The sequence below is a fragment of the Pseudochaenichthys georgianus genome, chromosome 11, assembly GCF_902827115.2.
Source record: "Pseudochaenichthys georgianus chromosome 11, fPseGeo1.2, whole genome shotgun sequence".
Classification (NCBI taxonomy): domain Eukaryota; kingdom Metazoa; phylum Chordata; class Actinopteri; order Perciformes; family Channichthyidae; genus Pseudochaenichthys; species Pseudochaenichthys georgianus.
This window is the reverse complement of record NC_047513.1, coordinates 19,945,469-19,968,588: the sequence shown is the minus strand read 5'-3', so window position 1 is coordinate 19,968,588 and position 23,120 is coordinate 19,945,469. Positions and strand designations below refer to the sequence as shown.

At 45.0% G+C, this 23,120-nt stretch overlaps 1 long non-coding RNA gene across 1 annotated transcript; it reads right to left on the bottom strand.

Annotated features, from left to right (window-relative positions):
• Positions 1-623: 623 nt before the first annotated feature.
• Positions 624-1,649, bottom strand: LOC139434781 (uncharacterized). Its single transcript, XR_011644088.1, has 2 exons — positions 992-1,649; positions 624-771 (listed from the first exon to the last, which is right to left on the bottom strand). It is a non-coding gene; the product is annotated as an uncharacterized lncRNA (long non-coding RNA).
• Between the last annotated feature and the right edge of the window lie 21,471 nt (positions 1,650-23,120).

The window sequence follows — 23,120 nt, the reverse complement described above, 5'->3', positions numbered from 1 at the left end:
TTTTCTGAAGTTAATTTAACTTAACCATGTAAGGTCATTATTAAAAAGGTACAATCAATTTGTTTAGGGTTGAATAAAATAATGATAAACATTTCATTTGGATAATTTACTGACAGAATAAGAAACTCAATGATGCTCTACTCACCTGTTCCTTTTTATAAAGTGAAACAGTTGAAACGATAGATTTTAGTAAACTTAAAAACAACCTTCTCCAAAAGCTATCAAGGAATATACCGAATACTTGTTTTAGAACTTTATTACATATTTTTATATAAATAGTTTGAGTGATCCATAATTGACAGAAGCTTGTGTTTACACTGACCTGTTACTCATATATTAATGTCTTTGTAACTTACTAATTTCTTTCATTCATCACGGTTCAGTAAACTAAGTGACACATGAACCAGTTTAATAATTATAATAACGTAGAATTGAAACTGTAGGTGGCTCTTAAAAGAGCCGTTGTGTTTGGGTGTGTTGGTCTCAGGTCAGTCTAAGCCCTCTCCGCGGATGCGGCGCGCCAGCTGGATGTCCTTGGGCATGATGGCGACCCTCTTTGCTTGGTTCATCTTACTGGGGGGGCAGCTACATGGATGTCGGTGCAGTCCACAATCATTGTGCAGTTGAAGGCAGAATGAATTTATTATTGACTCCGAATGAAGCACAACTTCATGTCATACAATACATTGACTTTGTTTGTAATTGTGTAAAAAAATAAAGCATTGATTAGCAAGCAGGACCTGCAGGAACAGAGCACGGTGATGGATGGAGCTGGGAAGAGAGAAGAATAAAGAAAACAGATCAACTTCATTATCGGATATTAAAAATTCAATTTCAAAACAAGTTGCCGCTCCTACAGTTTTCTAGTGTGTAAAGATGATTTCACTTGACCTATGCAAAATATCACACTCAATACATGTGTGTCTCTGGGGGGTGCATTGTGCCTTTGATGTATATAAATAATATACCATAACCAAATACTATTACGTACAGTGGAAATCAGGTTGCCAGAGCAGGTCAGTGTGCATGTTCCTCAGGGTCTCAGCAGTTACAGGTGAGGTAAAGAAAATAAAAGAGAAAAAGGTCAGTAACAACACTTTAAAGAATTATCTCTTTTAATAATGTTCTCTCAGTAATCACTCAACTACTGTCTTTCCAACAAACAGATTGACTCACTATCATCACAATGAAACACGTCCAGAAGAATGGACCACAGATGGAAATTAGCTATTAGCTATAATCTGGCATATTGCATCTCTTCTCTTTGCTGAGATTAATGTTTTTGTATGCATGGTCCTTCTATAAATAAATAAATGTCATGCAAAGCTGCCTGCCTGCCTTCCTTCCTTCGACTCTCCCTGAACTTCCTGATCTTTTAATGTTCAATGTTAACCATTTGAGCAGATAGCATTAAGTAGAAAAGATCGCAGATGCTAATCTGCCGTTAGCCTACCTCCCGCCCCCTTAGCACCTGGTGGAGGGGGCGATAGGCTCCTCTTCAAATGTTTCACAAAATACTTACCATCATGACTACTCTTACTGTTTAACATTTGGGTTCACTTCATGTTAAGGCTAATACAAATGACAAGGCTAAGTAATGTGATGCTAACTAACGTGCTCGCTACTAGCTATGTAGCTAGCTTGACTGTGTTCCATGCACAACATGTGTATTACCTGATATGTTTGGTCCAACGACTCCTGGTCCTTTCATCAGACGGGAAGCGATAGAACGAGCTATGATCTATAAGTATGATCACTTATGTGATTACAACCTGGTACAAAGCACACAGGCATCTTGTAAAAGTGAATTTATTTTTAGCAATCTCTTATTTATTGGAGGGAATAATCAGTTATGAGATCTTCTTCTTCTTCGCTTTAATTACGAGTCGCAACCACTTGGAGCATTATCGCCTGTGACATCACTTACGCGAGCCAGAATGGGATTTGGGATTTGTAGTCTTTGTAGTCGCGTATTTTTCATAGTCTTATATTTCAACAGTTTTACGACAAAATGTGACTTTTTTGACATGGAACTTATTGTTTAAGATTGACAAACATCATATGTGTAGTTCGTGGCACAATTCAAACGGGATCAAAAGATACGTTTTCTCTCTCCATTGAATTCAATGTTAATTTTTCGCTTCCGGGGTCCCATGGGCCGGAAGTAGATGGGCGTGACTTCGCCTCTCTATTAGCATCTGGTGCTAGCTGCTCTAACGGAAGAAGAAGATGTTTCTACAATGATGTGGAGGGAGAGTCCTCTCCAGTCAGACTGAGTGGCTGATAACTACAGCTCAGTGAGGTAAAGGACACTTGAGTGTTTAGATAGTTCACTTTCGTCTAAGTTATCTCAGTGGGTCTCAAACGTTTTGATCACAATTTATGTAAACACATATTTTCAAGGTACTCCTTTATAATTATTGGGATAAAACAGGTTTGAAATCATTGCAATGTATACTATAGGACAGTAAACCAGACATATCGTTTTAAACTGGAGAGATAAAAAAATATGTATAAATAAAATAGTAAAATAAGATATGAATGAACAACAAACATAAAATACGTTACATGTATTTGTTATTGGCTATGGGTTATTGGTTATGCTCACATACTTATTTAATTATTCAAATGTAAACCGATCTTTTTCATATGGGTGTTTATGTACCCCCTAGATCTAGTCTAGTAATTCTGCTTAAAGTGCACCAGATTGAAGCATTTTGCTTTAAAATGTTCAAACATTTCTTCCTGGTATGCCTGAGAAGGCAGATATGCTTGTTTTTCTCAACAAGAACTTAATCTTTTTTTTTTACCCTGCCCCTCAAATAATCGGAATTGAGAACCGTTAAGAACCGGAATCGAAAAGTAGAATCGGAATCGGAATCGTGGAAATTCAAACGATACCCAACCCTACTTATGAGTCACTTCTGGAGGATCCTCTGTTAGCATCATAGGCTGCTTCTCAGGTCGATTAAATGAAATCCTTGCTTCCCTCACTTGCGTCGTTTCCCTGCGTTTAGTCCCTCCCACCAGGGAAGCATGGAGGGACGCAAGGAAACCACGAGAAGCAGGGAAATTAGTTTTAAGAGCAATGGGACGTCCTTTCCTCCGGAGCATCACGGAAGCGACGTCCGTTTATGATGACGCTGCACAGCTGTTCGTCTGGCAGCAGCCAGCTCTGTACCCGTTATTTCCACAAACACCCCCGCCTCTGTTAGTGCACATTTACTGACATAAACATTAGTATCATCTGTTGTAGATCCAAATACATGGAATAAAATAAGAAGTCATTCTCAAAAAAGATAAACGCCATTCTTAAAATGTATTTAAACGAACAATAGTTTGATTAATATTGATTAGAGTGCACAATAGGAATACAATTCCCATCCCGTGAGGTTCATGTATTTTCTTCACTCTGCTGGGGTATTGCTCTCATGTCAAGAAGCATCAGATCAGTGCATGCACTGCCTCGTCCAATCAGTGAGCGATACACAGTAAGGGGGCGTGGTGAGTATCTGAGGATTTCATCGGAGGATGGTCTGGTGGTTCCTCGGTTATCGCTCCTCCATGATCGCTCCTCGATCCTCGGTCCTCCGGCAGAAATAAGAGCCATGGGACGGTACTCAAGATGGCGCAGGCAAATCAACTTCCGGTGAGACCGATGCGATGAGCGAGGAGCGAGGAGCGAGGAGCGAGGAAATTAAAATAGTCGACCTGAGAAGCAGCCATAGACTGTAGCATGTTAGCAATTAAACCAGACAACGTGCACCTGTTGATGACACGCATCGTAAGTGTGTGTGATCACTTGGTGTGTGTGTTTACTGAATGTTGCATTAAGTCACTGATAAACTGCGGTAAACTTAACTTTTTAAAAGTGCCAGTTGTATCATTACCCAATAATGGTGGCTTAATTGCATGGTTTTGCTTTTTTTTGTAGGCTATCGTTTGCGCCAGTATTTCACTCGGCCCTCATTTCCGGAGTGTCAGCTGAGTGTCACCTGTTGCTGTGCCCTCCGGCGGCCGCAGAAAGACCGGCAGTTTCTTATCAGCTCCTTTATTGTACACCATCTCACACAGTTTATCAGTACTTTTGTGTCTGATATGTAACCTAGGCTAAGTGCTTTCTTAAAAACGCAAAATGTGGCAAACAATAGGTCAAAAGACATGTGGTGTCCTTGTTGATGTTGTTTGTCAGTGCTGTTCTTGAGTATGTGGTGTAATGGATGTCTGATTATTTCTGTATAGGCTACAATACATTTCCGAAATGACTAACTTGTCTATCAAAGGTTACTATATGTGTCTCTGTGTTCACCAGCTTTAAATTGTGCTATTTCACCTTTCCCCTCAGCATCATAGAGCACTTTATGTGCTGCACGTGCATATATAGGCCGACAAGCATGCTGCATGTAATTGGACTAAACTGCATTGATCCTCAGAGGAGGGATTAAACACAGTTGCCCTGACATGCTGTCTTCACTCATGAATTGTGCTACTGAAGCTCATATTGGCTCATCACCATGCCATGTCCCTGCTCGTTAGCTTGTCTCTGAGTGGGAGAAATTGAGACCATTACCTTCTTAGACATCTTTTCATTAATTAAAGCATCAAGCACAGACACAAGTTTGTGTAGAGTCCCAGAAGTGTGTCAAACAGGAAAAGCGATTTAATGACCAATCAACATAGTTACACAAAGACCTACTCAATTTACTCTGAGCTCCCCACGGGTGAGCCAGGGGGTTATGAACAGGGGAGCTGTGAAAGGGGTAATCTTCACTTCTTTGCATAGCACAAAGGCTTAGTTGGAGAAAAGCTCACACTCTGCAGCATGCATGGCAATAATATAAGATAGAGACCGCTCGCTTTAGAAGAAAAGTTGGTCACACATCTGAGATACCTGAAAGGACATACATGAGTTAATAAATTATGAATGCAGATGCAAAATAATACAAATGTGGACAAAAAGAAAGAACAAAAACACAGGCCAGAAAGTGTTTACTTGCATTCAAGCTACATGGCCTTTAAAAGAAACACAATGACTTACAAAAGCGAAATAAAGGCTTCAGGTGAAATCGATTTACCTCGCTTTGTTTTAGAATGCCTGTGTGTTTTATTCACTGCTTCTGCACATAACGGGTAGCTCATGAGTCAGCGGGTGATGGATGGAGAGGAGAAAAAACAGTCACAGGCTGAACGAATGATGGACAGATGGAGAGAAAAGCAAGACAGGAGTTTAGGTGCTGATTGCTGAGGGTTTGGAGTCAGGGAACCGAACAATATGCTGCAGCAGGATGTGAGCGAAAAATGAAATAAAGACGAGAGAAAGGGAGAGAGAGAATAATAGAAAGGCGAGAAGTAAAGAAGAGGTGTTGTAGCAAGCTGGGAGTTCAGTTTGCATGGCTCCACTCTGCGGGTGACTTTAATTACTTTTCAGCGTCACTACCTCTCCTGGTCATGAGCTGCATGCTCTGATCACCAGCTTCTGATTATTGGGCCTTTGTGAGGGCTTCTGCCCGCTGTCAGGCTGTAATTAAGTTTGCACTGGAGAGCATCTCAGCATGTCAGAAAGCTTACAAAGCCATCATCCATGCTCTCTTTCTCTTTGGGTTTAAACTGCATGGTGCAGAGGAACTCAAAGGTTAAGGCAATTGCATACAGAAGTTGTGTTATATTAGGAGATCTTTATGTGTTATTATAATTGTCTGTAGGTTAAAAGCCAGTCTGTTTTTAAAACTGACTTGCAGAAGGGTAAAATAATGTGAACTGATTTTGAGTATACATTTGATTTATAATGAGGCAGCATAATAAAGCACTGAATCATCCTGTCATTCTGATACACTTGTGATTATTTTAATAAAGGTAAGTAATGCCTCACACACCTAACACTATCCACTGTTTAGGCAGGGAACTGGTAAGATAATGAAAACCAGCCTTGACGGTGAAAATGAAGCCACTACATGCTAACTGTCCCCATGGCCACCATATACGCTTGGTGTTGATCGGTCTCCCTGTTGCTGTAATGTGATTCACAAACCTTCCTCTCACCTTTTAGAAACCTCTTCAATTTCTCTTTTATTCGACAGATCAGATTCTCTACAAATGTATTTCTGTCCTTCAAGCATGCTGCATTCAACCCCTGACTGTGCAATCACTAACAGCAGTTCAATCAGGAGAGACGTGATGTATGGAATACATATTTATTATCGGTCACATTATATAAATGAAACATAATGATGACAGTTTATAACAAGTGAATGAAATGGTGTTTTGGCGATTAGGCCCAGGTTTTGTAGGATATCAATCGGGAAGGGAAGAACCGTTTCCGATGAACCCCCAAAAGAATGAAGTATGAAGTACTGAATGTGAAAAATCTTACCTTGTGGGATGCAGTGGAAATCTATGGATGGAAAGGAGAGGTTAATACATGTGAGAATTTAAACGACTGATGCCTCCCGGGCATCCTTCCTGGACATACAGGGCTTCCCGGACGTACGGGGCATCCCGGATGGGGCATCCTGGACGTACGGGGCGTCCCGGACGTACGGGGCGTCCTGGACATACAGGGCATCCCGGACATACAGGGCGTCCCGGACATACGGGGCATCCTGGACATACAGGGCATCCTGGACATACAGGGCATCCTGGACGGACAGGGCGTCCCGGACATACGGGGCATCCTGGACATACAGGGCATCCCGGACGTACAGGGCGTCCCGGACGTACGGGGCATCCCGGGGGAACGGGGCTACCCGGACGCACCGGGCGATCCGACCTGCGGGGCGCCCGGAACGTGCAGGGCTTCCCGAACGTGCGGGGCAACCTGCCTTAGCAGGGACACATTTATACAGACTTTAAAACATGAGCCGCGGGGCGACATACGTGCTGACATGCTAAGAACCACCACGAGTTATATGCATACGTACCAATTTTTTAAGGTTGGAGAGACCTTTGGATAGCCAGCACGGCATTGAGGTCAGGGTGAATGTAGGATGAGAAAGCGGAGGAGGACCACCGTCCGAGTTGTTGCAGGGATGAGGATGAGACACCTTGATTAGCAGCGGAAGTAGCTGCGCCTATTCTAAAGGAGTGCCCCGTGTATAGAAGGGGTGATAACCCGGATTTAATGAGGACTTGTTTTAAATAGACATTGAACTGTCGTTGAGTTAAAGGAAAATTCCCTGAGATAAGGAATAATGGTGAGAAAGGGTTAGAGGTAGGTCTAAGCTGTAGGAATTTGATCATGGCCTTATAAGGGCAGAACTGGGAGTCGATGCGGGCGACGATGACGGAGCAGGCACCGCCGCATTTGAAGTGTTTAAGATATAAGCTAAAGTGGCTAGCGTGAAAGGATATGTCAGAAAAGCTGACGTCTCGATTGGAATCGAAAGTAAGGGAAGCTGTGGTAAATTCGCCTGGTCTGAGAAAGGCATAAAAAGCTAGGAGAAATAGAGCATCGAGTAGCGCATCGATATAAGGGGAGAATAGCCCACTTCTAAGCTTGGAGAGCATGAGGCGTAAAGTGGAGAGTGTAATAGGGCGTCTCCGGTCTAAGACGGGGGGAAACGTTTTTAATGAGACCTTTGAGGATGAGTTTGACTGACTGGTTTGCGAACAGGCTGGGAAAGCCGGGATCGGAACAGCGAACGTTAAACTGAACTCCTGCTAAGAGGCCCCGGATGTATTGGGGTTTGAGGTGGCGATCAGTGGCGCAGTAGCACATGAAGGCACACACGGTGGAGATGAGAACAGGTTTAAGTGTGATGCCTACGGAAAAGCAAAACGTTGCAAACGTTCTCCAAGCGAAATCATATGTTTTGAGGGTGGACGCGGCTAAGCCCTTCCTCATAAAAAACCTGGCTGATTCGAGGTGCCTTTCTAGGGGGCTTCTATTTAAGAGAGAGAGAGGAGATGCAGGGGAGGAATCCTGACGGGTTGAGCGCTGGCTCCTGGGCAGAGGTTCCGGAACGTCTTGTGGGCTGACTGCGGTGATCTATGGATGAAATGAGAGATTAACATGTGGATTAAACAATCGGCCGGAATCACTGCCGGGCTTACTGTACATCATAAGATGCTGACCCAAAGGTCGACGGCCGGAATCAGCGCCGGACTTACGAGAACACTACCACTAAACAACGGCCGGAATCGCTGCCAGGCTTACTGTTCTCTGCTGGGCTTACTGTACATCATAAGATGCTTGACCCGAGAGCCAGCGGCCGGAATCAGTGCCGGGCTTACGTACTACCACTAAACAACGGCCGGAATCGCTGCCGGGCTTACAGTACATCATAAGATGCTGACTCGGAAGTCGACGGCCGGAATCAGCGCCGGGCTTACGTGAACACTACCACTAAACATTGCCGACACGATGGTCGATGACCTGCGATGCAGGGTTAAACGTGCACAGATTAACACTACCACTAAAATGCATAAATACCAGGGAAGAGAGATCTTGGATGGCCGTCTGGTTGTTGTAGGGATGAGGAATAATTACCTTGATTGTGGCAGGGTTGCTGCACCTATCCTGGACGAAGCCCTGAAATGCTATTAAGACACCACCACCAGTTATATGCATGTTTACCATAGGTAAACTGGAGAGATCTTGGATTGCCGGCACGAGTCGATGTCCGGGGGAAGAGGGAGATGTAGACAATGTAATGCAGCTGTTAGCTTGAGTACAATGATACATGAATGAGCATGAAACCAATATAAATGAGTGCAATATGCGCAGCATAAAATGATGTATGCTTAGGTAAATACTGAAACATGACCCATGGTTCGAAAGATTATTTGCCACGTGGTTCCTGGCGCGAGGTACTGGCAAAGCTGCGGTTGCGCCTGGGGCATACAGACCTCGGATGAGCGTCCTTGCAGGACTGCAGATGTGGAGGAATGTACGATATGGGTGGTAGCAGACGTTTTCGTTAAAGTTATGACAAATCTTCTCGTCTTGCCTATGCTGCACCTGACGGCTTTGACTATTATTCCCGGAAAACAGCGTGGGAAAGACTCTAGCCCAACAAAATAAAATACTCAGTTACCTCTAATCATTAACCCATGTTTGTATAATTTAGTGAACTCTGTGTGTTGCTGCTAGCATACATGACACCTGACGTGGAAACGTTACTCGTGGATGGGGCTACAGAGCTGCTAGACAGTCTGAATGTGCTGCACTTTTGATAAATGTTTAGACAAAAGCTAAACTCTTATTGCACTTTTGGCAACGAGCATTCTCCACGTCGAGACGGGTAAAGTTTAACCACACCTCGGAGCGCGTTCTCTCCGCAGAGTGCTCCGCTGCATGTAGCAGCTGCGTGTGTGTAAACTGCCCCGCCCCCTCGCACGCAGACCGGGGAGAGAGATCTCGTCTGATCGAAAATACATCATAGATGCATTTGTTTGTCTTTTGCATATTAGAAATGAGTTGGCGCCATTCATTTCAGGTAACGCTGTGTTGAAGCTTGAAACTGCGTTAGTTACTGAGTATTGTAATGGGTAGTAATTACCCGACTGCATTAGTAATGCAAGTAATACATTACTGAAACTTGCGCTAAGCTTCATTAGTCTTCTCACATATTTTTAAATATCACAACTATATATTGGAATAAATCTAAACAGTGATACACCACAGTAATGAGTCAGCTCTTCTAAACGTAGCACATGACTGCTATGTTTTACATTTAGTAGGCATCCATATTAAGGCCTTATAATGCATTATTTCTTATTAACAACATTAATACATTTTTGTTATTTATAATTACATTTAATGATATCCTTGTCTGCATCTTATAACTTGTTGTGGTGTACCTCAAGGTTCTATTCCAGGCCCTATTTCTTTTTTAATGATATACTCCTACTGGCTTTGTTGTTTGTCCTTTCTATTTTTGAACTTCCTAACCTTTCTATGCATAATTTGATCCATCTCTCTAGCCACTCTCTACATCCCTGCCATTGATCTTTGCTACTCCCTTTTTTCCTCATATCCCCACCCCTGTATGTCTCTCTTTCTCCCCCTTCAATCACTCTCCACTGAACCAAAAAGCAGGGAATGAGATGGCATGAAGAGAGAACCGCAGGTGTCTATTGAAGTAGTGACCATCCAGGCAGCCCACCCCTGAGCGCACACAACCCACCGTTGCATGCACTTGTTTGAAGCTCGCACCTTTCCGAGCCATCGCATGCAGCTGCTTGGAGCCTCTGAGCCATTGCAGTCCAGTACCTACCTGCTGAGCAAAGTCTAAAGAAAACCTTGAATTGTACCAAAGTCAAAGGATTCTCTGGACTTATGTTCATCTGCCAAGAGCAGAGTCGAAGAGCATCTCTGCAGGGAACAGATCAGTCTGTCTGTGGCGTTTTCCTTTTTGTTTTGTTTTTTCAAGCAATGTGTATGAAGAGAACAATGAATCGCAGAGATTCCTGCAGAGAAAGGACCCAAAGAGTAATCACCAGAGTTTCAGAACAGTTTGACTTTGCTTTAACGGAAAGAAAAGTGTTTAAACTACACTATTGTATAAAACTGCATACATATCTTTATTACATGACAATTGACAATCAAATCCAAATGTACAGTAACCACTCTGCTCTAGCTACACTGATCTTTTGTAGGCTTTATCTGACTCATAACTGGATATTGAAGCCAGGCTGCAGATGACCCGCTCACTCTGGGAGACAGCAGGGATGTGATGATGGAAATTGACAAGATGTTAATTTCATTCTGCCAGACAAACCCCCCCATTCCACCCACCCCACTGCTACAAGACAAGGTTATGAGTTCAGCTTTTCATTAAAAGAGTTATATCTTCAAGGATTTTCTTTCAGAGAACGTCTTTGTACTGTAGGTCAGCCACTAGCATTTAGTAAAGGCAACAAACACAAGTGCTGTACACATGTGAAAGTGCCATGGGGGTCTCCTACTATTATAAGGAAGATATATTAGTACAATTTTTCTTTCATTCAGTATTTTTCTTTTTTTTGGTACAACTTGCAGGCAGGAGGACACTGCTGCTGTCCATTTAAAAGAGGAATCAAGATGCAGATGGCCTTCTTCCTTGCCTGATTACCCACAATGCATCTCAACTGCTGACAGCCTGGTTGAAGATTCAGTTGTGTTCAGTTATAATAGCCTCAAATTGAAATAAATAGGGGGCTACAGAGGTCTTTTGAGCTTAAATTCTTTCTAATTTGACTTCTTTTTTTTTCATTTTCCAACTAGTATTATTCACATCCCTTTGAAAATATATAGGATTTGATGCAGCTCCCTGTATAGTCAGAAGGCTTTGGACAAGTTATTTCACATAGTAGAATTAAAGACATGGACTTTAATATGTTGGCACAATTCCTTAATAATATAAAAATGTGAACAAAAGGTAACAAGCTTGCACGGTAAAAGTTTTCATCTTTCGCTTACCCGTATAGCCTTGGCCAATAAACTATCATTCCACCAAAATGTAATGAAAATCTAAGAATAATTTTCTGATTTTTTATGTAATGACTAGTAACAAAAAAGCAAATGTTCGTAGTTAAAGCAGAAGAATTAGAGGGAAGCTGGTGAACTAGCTCCCTGATCTACAACTTGGCTCAGCCGTAGTTATAAAGCCTGGCTGGAAATACTTTTAATATGAAGCTCTGTATCCTGGCAACCATAGAATTGGCCATGAAATGCGATTGGAGGGTTTTCCCTGGCCTGGAGCTCAAACGTCTCCAGGGGAGATTTCTAAGACACAAATATGTCACATTTAGACTACCTCTTAAGTCATACACATCCATTGTTAAGAGTAATACAACTCCAGGCATGGCCTTCCCTTAAACACTCCTCATTATACCCACAATTAAAGTTGCAACAGTTTACTTGGGGTGTTTGGGTGGCAGATAAAAGATGTTTTTATGTAGGTAATATCATCTGGAGCAAAAAGTGCCAATTGCCTTTGATTGCTTCCGTGCCCGAGAGCGTCTTTGTGTCTTTTTCCTGTCGCTATCAGCGTGTTTGCCTTTCAGCACAGCCAGCCATCAGGCGAGCCTTTGCTCCCAAAACCAACTTCCCTGACACACAGCAAGATTTTCGTCAAGCTTCTCCTCGAAGGCAGCAATGCTACCAATTACCTCCACGGAGCCAGCCAGCCGTCTCGCCGGTTTGACAGATGACTTTGACCTCAGCAAACATGAGGACCGTCTCTTTGGTTGACACATACGCCTGCTGTTGAAGGGAGAGGTTGATGGGTTGAGGTGCGGGTATGGAGGATGCAAACCTTATTTTCAGATTGCATCCTTTACAGTCCAAGCCTCCGGCAAGCAAGGACAGGTAAGTTATCTCCATGGCATCTTTCTGTATGACCCCTTGCGAATGAACCTCTATGCAATTTTCTGAAAACGCTGATACACACAGTGACATTTTTCCTATAATGATAGGGTTCATAACCTGCATACTGCTGGGCCTGAGAGCTCAGCCTTACCCTTACTGAGCTGTGACTGAATTCAGCTTCCTGCGATAAGAGGTGTTGAATGAGGATGTTAAGTTGTGTCAGAAACCTCGATGTGAGGACAATAATAAAGCAATATGTTTATTTACACGGGAGCAAGTTATCAAAACAAACATTGCAAACTGCGTCTCATAAAACTGAGATAAAAAAACGAATAACAGGAATAAAACCAACAATATCAACAAAGCGAACAATACCGGGACATTTCATTTTGCTTCCAAACAATGCAGATTACTGAGCCTGTAGTTCTGTAATCTTGCAGGCTCCCTTGTGTTTTATGATGAAGCAGATATGACTCCGCTAATGCGCTTCCATTAAATGGAGGGTGAATACAAAAAGCAATGCCGTTACAGTACACTTTTACCCTCCTCTACAGCAAAATAACCTCCGTTTATCAGTTTTATATCAACATAAATGCACAGGGAAAACAAACTTGCATGAAATACATGCCCTAAGTAATTGGAACACACTTGTTTATCAAATTGTGACGCTGCGTGACTCCCCACGCTGTTATTAACATTCCCCCTTTATAACATGCTGCTAAAACACCCTTAATCAGACTAAGGCTCTCTAGCTGTATACGCTCCACATGCAACTGACTTGATCCTTTGTTCTCTGTGCCGCTGTTGTTATTGTAATCAAGCTTCTTGACACACTGGAATTTCCTCGCTTAGGCTGCCACACAGGGCACAATGTGATGAAAATGTACCTCATGAGTGTGAGCTCATTATTCTCGGCTTTACACACACTGTGAATACAAACAGAGTTAACGTACCCGGTGTACCTCCCCTCTAGTAAATACCAAAGGGAATACAAATTAGATTTGCTGGGTAACCACATTTTAGCACTTATTTAATAATCCTCATTTTAAATCCACAGCTAGAACAGGTTTTGCTTCAAATACAGGACCTTTCTATTAGATATTTGAACATAACTTACATTTTAAATGCCCTCTTCTATCATGATCTCTTCTCCTTTTTAGTTTTCTTTTTTAGATGTTATCCCCTGATGTCCACAAAAACACAGAGCTGAGTAAAGCGGAAAGTCAGTGCACGTTGAACGTTGTCTGATTATCTGGTAATGAGGCGCAGAAGAATTGATTAAATAAAGGATTCACAATATGACTCTACACAACGCCTTTTATTTTATTCTCAATGTTGCATTACTTATCTTTCTTTTTAATGAGTTTGAAGTAATTATTTCCTTTAATTAAATACATTGTTGTTTCAGCGGTGACTTGCATATATTGATATTTCCGCGATGTCCATCTGATTGTCAATCTAATTTCCTCCTAATACCAGCCTTGGGTGAGTGTTTTTGTTTCAAGGTTAGAGTTTCAGAAGGGCTCAGCACCGTCTGCAGTGCAGGAGCCGGACCGCATGGGCAGCAGCAGAGGCAACAATCTGAAAGAGTGTCTTTGACAGTTTGTCCTCTGCCCTCCCTCTTAACAGTTTGTAGTAAGAAACAATGAGGTTCACCTCTCTCATGTCATCCAGTAATGTTTTAAAGAAATTCAAAGCTGCCAAAGCTGATTTTCGTGTGGCTTATGTGTAATGGAAACAATCTGTGAACTCCACACTGTTATTTTGTTACCTTTTGGGAGAGAACATGTATCAGAGAAACAATAGCATTAATTTTGAGCTGTGTTTCAGGCGAAGTCAAGAATAAAAGTCCAATATTTGTTCTTTTTCAGCTCTGATTTTGGCTCTGGTTGTGTAACTTGCTGCAGTTAGATACCATCATACTATGTGCAATATGTGCAGTATATACATTACATTAAGCCATTAATAACTGTGTAATATATACCTGGCTGCTAAATTCTAAGAACTGTTACAGGATTTGTATTTTGGAAAGTATTTTTTTCTTTTACTTTTATTTTTTTCTATTATATTTTTTCTATTATATCATAACATAGGTAACATTAAGCTGTCTGTGGCTCTTTCCTGCTGTAACGATGCAAATGTCCCCTCTGTGGGACTAATAAAGGTATTCTGATTCTGATTCTACCAGATCCCAAGGAAAAAATCTGACTCTTATGCTGCTGAATGCTAAACTATGTTTCAACATGCAACCCGCAACTCGATCAGTCTGCTGTGTTGAAGCTTTTTGCTGGAAACAGATGTTTGCTACAGTGGAAAACGACCCGTTCAGAGTGATGAGAATGAACCAAAACAAAGGTGTTGGAAAGTTGCAGGTCATGAACTGAAGAGATGAAAATGAAAAAACAGTCCTTGGAAACAAATTGGGCATATTAACTTATTGTTATCATAACAAATATGGAAGGTCCAGAGTGTCTTGATTTTGTATCATCTGGCATTGAGGTCTGTTGTCTCACTTCTCCCTTTTCTCATTGTGTCGGATAGCTTTGGCCTTCAGGTAATGTAACAAATTCAAGACATCATATTCAGAGCCAGAGTTTAGTTTGTCTATCCTGGGCTACTGTAGAAACATGGCGGTGCGACGTGGCAAACTCAATAAAGAAGCCCCGTTTGTTATAAAGATGTAAAGGGCTATCTAAGCTAAAGAAAACATGACGATTCAGGCGATTATACAGAAATGAAAACAAAGTTATGAAGGCTATTTCATATCTTCCAAAATGCACCCACAAACCTACACACTGTTCCTTTAGAGTCAAGGTTTGGAACATATTACATTTTATAGAGAGACAGAATTAGAGCCAAAATGGAGGTCGGATGTCACTCACACATGCCGGAGAGATAACCCAGCCAGCTGTTACCCCTACTGGCCTCTGGAAATCACACATGTATGCAAATGAGCAGCAATTAGGACGTGGATGCTCATTTGGCCTAATCTGTGACCAGATCAAGGGGGACAAAGCCAAATGAGTTTAAACAGGAAAAGGTAACATTTATAATGAATAGTAAAAATGTGATGCACGTTGGCTGATCTCGCTTCATTCTACACTTTACATTATGTACCATATATCAGAGGAGTCAACTCTCTTTACACAGAGATGTAAGTGACAGCACCTGGACCGACTGGGTTCATTAGCAGAGAAAGCTCAGCGTGCTGACACCATATCTGAGCAAATTGCCTGTGTGAAGGGACAGGTAATGCAAAGCCCTTAACTCTGCAAAGAGACCAGACTGCTGGCTCTTGAAGCTCATTAAGTCACAGGGCACCCAGGTCCGGGCGGATTATGAAGCCTAAAATCATAGTTCTTCTCTTTTCGATAAACCATCAGTCTACTGACTTGTATCACCTCAGCCTCCCCGAACCTTGACCCCCACCACTGAAGTGTGAAATGAAAAACAACCCGAGGTCAGCATCCAAAAGGGATCGATGGCCGTCCTGCTCCGATTGCACAATGGAGATGACAGTGACACGCATTTTGGAGGAACACCTTGGTCCCCAGATCTCAGGACAGATGGCATGTGTCAGTTAGAGCGTGCCCTCAGCTGTCTCAGCAGAGAAGGGATGTCACTCGACTATTTACTTCTCTACTACTCTCCATCCGTCATCTAAATTATATGACCAATATGCTCCCTTTCCGCCCCTGCCATTATGGCCTATTTGCATCATCTGCTCTTCAAATACACTAAAAGTGTCATAGTCTGCTCCATCATTCACCAGTAGTTTTCCATTCACCTGTCTCACCTGTTTTCCACACCCACTCGTTAACTCACTCTCTTTCTCTTCTGCACCCATTAGCTTCTGCCAGTATTTAAACTCGCACCTGACACACACTCTTTGCCAGATTGTACTTTGCCTCATGCTTGTCTCTCCCGCGTTCAACACTAGATTGCCTACCCGGTTCCGACCCTGCCTGTCCCCGACCTGCCTGCTCTGCCTGTTTCCTGATCCTGCCTGTCCCTCGACTATCCTGCCTGGCCTGTTATCCGACCCTGCCTGTATCCACGCTGACCGCCTCGCTTACTCCCTGACCCTCTGCCTGTCCCTGACTCACCTTCTGCCCGCTGTCCTCCGGTGCGTTATACTGCCCGGTTGGTATTCCTCCGATCCAGTGGAATCTCCAATAAAGGATATTACCAATTCTCCTTGGTTTCTCGAGTGCTGCATTTGGGTTCTCCTTAAGACTGTGACAGAACAATCTGGCCAGAACATGGACCCAGCGCACTCCTCTTCACCAAGAGACCGTTTCGAGAGAGTTGAGGATGCTCTCCAGAGGCAGGAAGCCTCGATAGCCGCCCTGGCCACCGAGGCTCATCATGCTACATCTTCACATGACCAGACGCTAACCTATTTAGCTGCGCAGCTACAGCAGCTAACGGCTACTGTGCAGCAGCTAGTGGCAGGAGTGGCTGCTCCAGCGCCTCTTCCTATGCTGTCGACACCCGCTTCTGCATCACCTCTGATGGGATTTACCCCGGAGCCTCGGGTGGGAACTCCGGAGCGCTACGCCGGGGAACCGGAGGGCTGCAGCCCGTTTCTTACGAACTGTTCTATCCTGTTTGCACTGCAGCCACACACTTTCGCTTCTGAAGCTGCTCGTGTGGCGTTCACGGTCAATCATTTGACTGGGAAAGCCCGACTGTGGGGCACAGCGGAATGGGAGCAACAAACACCCGCCTGCTCTTCATTCCCCGCTTTTTCTGCGCAGCTGCGCAAGGTGTTTGGACCCGTGTCTGTGGGTCCAGACGCTACAGGAGGACTATTGAACCTGAGCCAGGGTAATGGATCTATAGTGGATTATGCCATTGAGTTTCGCACCCGGAGCCGCCTCAGCAACTGGAATTCTGCAGCCCAGTGTGACGCCTATCTGCGTGGGTTGGCGGATTACATCAAAGATGAGCTTGTGTCGTTTGATTTGCCCAATTCACTGGATGGGTTGATTGAACTGACTTCCCGCATGGATCGGCGCATCCAGAGACGGGAGCGACGATCGGCGGAAGTTCAACATGCCTGGGCGCCCCGACGTCCGAGTTTGGCTGCGACTCCTCACCTCACTCCAGAGCCGCAACCAGGGGGGGATGAGCCCATGCAGGTGGGTCGCACCAACCTCACTTTGGAGGAACGTGAGCATCGCAGACGTCGTAACCTGTGTCTCTACTGCGGCCGGGCCGGCCATTTCGTTTCTCACTGCCCGGTAAAAGGCAAGGCTCAGCAGTAATGGGGAACATACTGGTGAGCCAAACCCCTGGATTTGTTCCCACTCAGAGACCATTGAGCCACGCCAGGTTGCTATTGCCGGATAGCTCTCAGGCTCTTGCAGTTTTTATTGACTCTGGTTCGGACGCGAGTATTATGGATGAAGAGCTTATGCTGCAGTTGGGTATAGACCGGGTTCCCTTATCTCGCCCAGTTCCAGCCAACGCCTTAGACGGTCACCTGCTGGGGACAGTGACTCATCAGACTGTACCCGTTCACATGCTCCTGTCTGGGAACCATCACGAGACTATTCAGTTTCATGTTCTCCGGTCTCCACATATCCCGCTTATCCTGGGTTACCCATGGCTCCGCCGCCACAACCCTAACATTGACTGGGAGACGGGAGCCATTTTGGGATGGAGCCCCTCTTGTCATCAGATCTGTCTGAAACAGGCTGCCGCGCCTCAACGCTCGGGGAACCCCAGCCAAGTTCTGGATGTTACAGGAGTTCCACCGGAATATCTGGACTTCAAGGAAGTATTCAGCAAGTCGAGGGCTACTTCCCTACCACCACACCGGCCCTACGACTGTGCCATCGACCTGCATCCCGGCACCAGCCCTCCCAGGGGTCGATTGTACTCCCTGTCTGCTCCGGAAAGAGTTTCCATGGAGACTTATATCAATGACGCTCTGGCGGCTGGGATTATTCGCCCGTCCTCATCACCTGCTGGCGCAGGGTTCTTCTTTGTAGAGAAGAAAGACAAGACCCTAAGGCCCTGTATCGACTTTCGGGGTCTTAATAACATTACAATCAAGAATCGATACCCACTGCCTCTTATCTCTTCTGCATTTGAGTTGTTGCAGGGAGCAACCATATTCACGAAGCTGGACTTGCGTAACGCGTACCACTTGGTACGTATTCGCGAGGGGGATGAGTGGAAGACCGCCTTCAACACCACCTCGGGGCACTACGAGTACCTAGTCATGCCTTTTGGGCTTACCAACGCCCCTGCAGTATTCCAGGCGTTGGTAAATGATGTGCTCCGAGACATGTTGGACCGACACGTGTTTGTTTACTTGGATGACATCCTGATCTTTTCCAAGACACTGAAAGAACACGTGCACCACGTCCAGGCGGTTCTCAGGAGATTACTCGAGAACTCGCTGTTTGTTAAAACGGAGAAGTGCGAGTTTCACACATCCTCTGTCTCTTTTCTGGGATACATCGTGGGACAAGGGAGCATCGAGATGGATCCTGCCAAGGTTGATGCAGTCACTTCCTGGCCGGTTCCAGATTCCCGGAAGCGGCTACAACAGTTCCTCGGGTTCGCCAACTTCTACCGGAGGTTCATTCGTGGATACAGTACCTTGGCCGCTCCTCTCACAGCCCTGACCTCCTCTAAGGTCATGTTCCAGTGGTCCTCCTCGGCTGAGGAGGCATTCCAGAACCTTAAGGCGAGGTTCACCTCCGGCCCCATCCTCCGAGTACCCGATCCTGTAAGACAGTTTGTTTTGGAGGTGGATGCTTCTGATATGGGGGTGGGAGCCATCCTGTCTCAGCGAGCAATGGACAGCCAAAAACTCCATCCCTGTGCTTTCTTTTCAAAGCGTTTGACTCCAGCGGAAAGGAATTATGATGTGGGAAACCGGGAGCTGCTAGCAGTGAAGTTGGCTCTGGAGGAGTGGCGTCACTGGCTCGAGGGGACCAGTCAACCTTTCCTGGTGTGGACCGACCACAAGAATTTGGAGTACATCCGGTCGGCCCGCAGACTGAATTCCCGACAAGCTAGATGGGCCCTTTTCTTCACTCGGTTCAATTTCTCCCTCTCCTACCGCCCTGGTTCTCGGAACATTAAGGCTGACGCTCTTTCTCGTCAGTTTGGAGAGGGAGGTAACATTCCCAGGGGCTTGGACACCATCCTTCCGACTTCTCAGCTCGTCGCCGCCCTCATCTGGGAGGTGGAGGAGAGGGTCAAGGCTGCCCAGCAGGACCAGCCGGGACCCAGTGCCTGTCCTCCGAACCGCCTGTTCGTTCCGCAGACGTTGAGGTCTGATGTTCTCCAGTTGGCTCATAACTCCAGACTCACCTGCCATCCTGGGATCCAACGCACATGGGAGGTAGTCCAGCAAAGGTTCTGGTGGGCAACACTTAAGGAGGACACCAGGGAATTTGTTAATGCCTGCCCCGTTTGCAATCAGAACAAGTCTTCTCACCAAGCTCCTGCTGGTCTCCTACGACCTCTGCCTATCCCTCATCGCCCCTGGTCTCACATTTCTTTGGACTTTGTTACTGGTCTGCCACCGTCCAACGGACACACTGCCATCTTGACGGTGGTAGACCGATTCAGTAAGATGGCTCATTTTGTGCCGATACCCAAGCTCCCCTCAGCTAAAGAGACGGCAGAGCTGGTCCTGCTCCATGTGTTCCGGCTCCATGGGCTGCCTACTGATGTGGTTTCCGATCGTGGTCCTCAATTTACCTCGGTGTTCTGGAGGGAATTCTGCACGCTCCTTGGGGCCACGGTCAGTCTGTCATCCGGTTTCCATCCGCAGTCCAACGGTCAGACGGAAAGAAAGAACCAGGAGATGGAGACAACCTTACGATGTATAGTCTCCAAGAACCCAGCGGCCTGGGCTAAACAGCTGCTCTGGGTCGAGTACGCCCACAACACTCTGGTCAGTTCGGCCACCAAGCTGTCCCCATTTCAGTGTGCTTACGGGCTTCAACCCCCTCTGTTTCCGGCCCTGGAGAGGGAGGTTACCTGTCCGTCCGTCCAGGCTTTCATCCGTCGTTGTCGACAGACCTGGAATCAAGCCCGGAGAACTCTCGTCTGTTCGGCCAACCGGTACGCCTCCTCTGCCAACCGCCGACGTTCTGAAGCACCTGTCTACCAGGTGGGCCAAAAGGTATGGCTTTCCTCCCGGGATATTCCTTTACGGGTGGATTCAAAGAAACTTGCACCTAAATTCATTGGACCGTTTGAGATTGTCAGAATAATCAATCCCGCAGCAGTAAGGCTAAGACTGCCTCGGACTCTGCGGATCCATCCCACCTTCCACGTTTCCAGGATCAAACCTGTCCGAGAGAGTGCCTTGGTTCCTGCGATCCCTCCCCCACCACCCCCCCGGATGATTGACGGCGGGCCTACGTACACTCTCCGACGACTTCTTCGTTCCCGTCGCAGAGGAAGAGGAGTCCAGTACCTGGTGGACTGGAAGGGTTACGGCCCTGAGGAGAGGTGTTGGGTTCCAGCTCGTCATGTGTTGGACCCCCGGCTCATCAGGGAGTTCCATCGGCGTAATCCCGAGCAACGGTCTAAGACCGTCACGTTGATGGGCAGAGACACAGGGAGAGTCTCTCCTCTTACCGTCAGCTCGTCAGAGGAGGACAGCGAGGGGCAGGCTTCTGATGAGGATGCAGATTCCCACAGGGGGCAGGAGAGGGAGGCGGAAAGAACTTTTTCAGATGAGTACTAATCCCACCTCCCACCTTCATCTGTAGATTAGCATTTAGGGACGTCAGGAGCCGTCCATTAAGGGGGGGGTTCTGTCATAGTCTGCTCCATCATTCACCAGTAGTTTTCCATTCACCTGTCTCACCTGTTTTCCACACCCACTCGTTAACTCACTCTCTTTCTCTTCTGCACCCATTAGCTTCTGCCAGTATTTAAACTCGCACCTGACACACACTCTTTGCCAGATTGTACTTTGCCTCATGCTTGTCTCTCCCGCGTTCAACACTAGATTGCCTACCCGGTTCCGACCCTGCCTGTCCCCGACCTGCCTGCTCTGCCTGTTTCCTGATCCTGCCTGTCCCTCGACTATCCTGCCTGGCCTGTTATCCGACCCTGCCTGTATCCACGCTGACCGCCTCGCTTACTCCCTGACCCTCTGCCTGTCCCTGACTCACCTTCTGCCCGCTGTCCTCCGGTGCGTTATACTGCCCGGTTGGTATTCCTCCGATCCAGTGGAATCTCCAATAAAGGATATTACCAATTCTCCTTGGTTTCTCGAGTGCTGCATTTGGGTTCTCCTTAAGACTGTGACAAAAAGGGATTGAAGAGAAGGCCAATATTTAAGCAATAACCCTCAAAACTCTACATTTGTGGTGGAACAATTTCTCTTTTATGCTATTATGGAAGTGCACTTTGCCTTATATGAATAATTTAATCAGTACAGACACATATCCATAATCACTTTCGCAAAGGGACCAAAGACAGCGGATGTAACTCAAAAGATGGGATACACTCAAGTGAACTCTGAAAATTACTTTTTGTTTGAAAATGGCTGTGAGCGAGCAGATGACAGTCATTAAAAAGTCTCACATCATGCATTCATAACTGATTTGAAAATTGGCAATGTTGTGCAGTACAATTTTCTATGCTTTCAAGAGCATCGCACTTTGAAGTAATTACTCAGCCAGCCTCATGAAAGTTGCCGTTAATTTGTTTGTTAAGGGGAACGCTGAACGAGGAGGAGAGGCAGAATGCAAATCGATTTTGGAGTAGCTCCTCTCGCTCTTTACCCATTGTTGTAAACTTTTCTCTACAATGAAATGCCTCTATAGACTGTAAATAAATGCCGATTATGTAGACAGTGGAACAATTGTGGCCATGAGAGATTCAAATCAACAGTCTGTGCAGAGGCGGCCACATAATGGGGATGTAAATGGATGTTCAGCTGCAACATGTCCCCAAGATCTGGCAGACACACTAACATATTGCATATTTATACATAATTCACGCATAGTCAAATACGTTTAGACCACTCTGTAAGAAGGACCGCATTTCACACAGTCTGGGATTTATGCTAAATATAATATATATATTTGAGTTAATGACTCAAAGCTTTGATTCATCTTAAGGTGTCATTTAACACCAGCAGCATGAACATGTTTCTTTTAAGACTTAAAACGTATCCCCGATGAGCTCATACTTACATTTTATAAGAAGAATTATCTACTTACAGTATATGGCACCATTTTGGCTTTACAGTACTAAAGAGACACTTTGAGTGAATGGAGCACTGCCAATAAGGATGATCAGAAATAAGGTGAATTAAAGACTCAATAACTTCAAAATCAGTTGACCATAAATAGAAAATAATTGCCAAATTAAATAATGTAACCATCCAGACGTTCAGATAGGAGCTCCCAATTAAATTATTGAAGTGAAACGTTTAGTTTTCTCGTTATACGGACACAACATTATTAGATGTGTTCACAATAAAGACAGAGTAGAGCGGTGTGCCCTTTCAAAGCTGATCTCTGCCTGCATATACAGCTGTGTCAACAGATAAGGGAGCGATAAGAAGAAAGTGTTGGACTACTGCGTGCTATGACTCACTCTGCACTTGTGTGGTGCGTAAACCCTGAAGAGAAAGCCTGTACTGTTGGGTTACAGTATGTACATTCGCTTCTGATTTCCCAGCCGCAGCAAAATGACTTTCAAGTGTTCCATGAGATTGATGAATGAACTGATCATCTAAAGCTAGGTCTTGTTAGTTAAAGGCATACATCGTTGGCAATCCTTTGTGCTAAAAGCTTTAAATAAACATAATTTCTTTACTTAGCCAATGTAAATG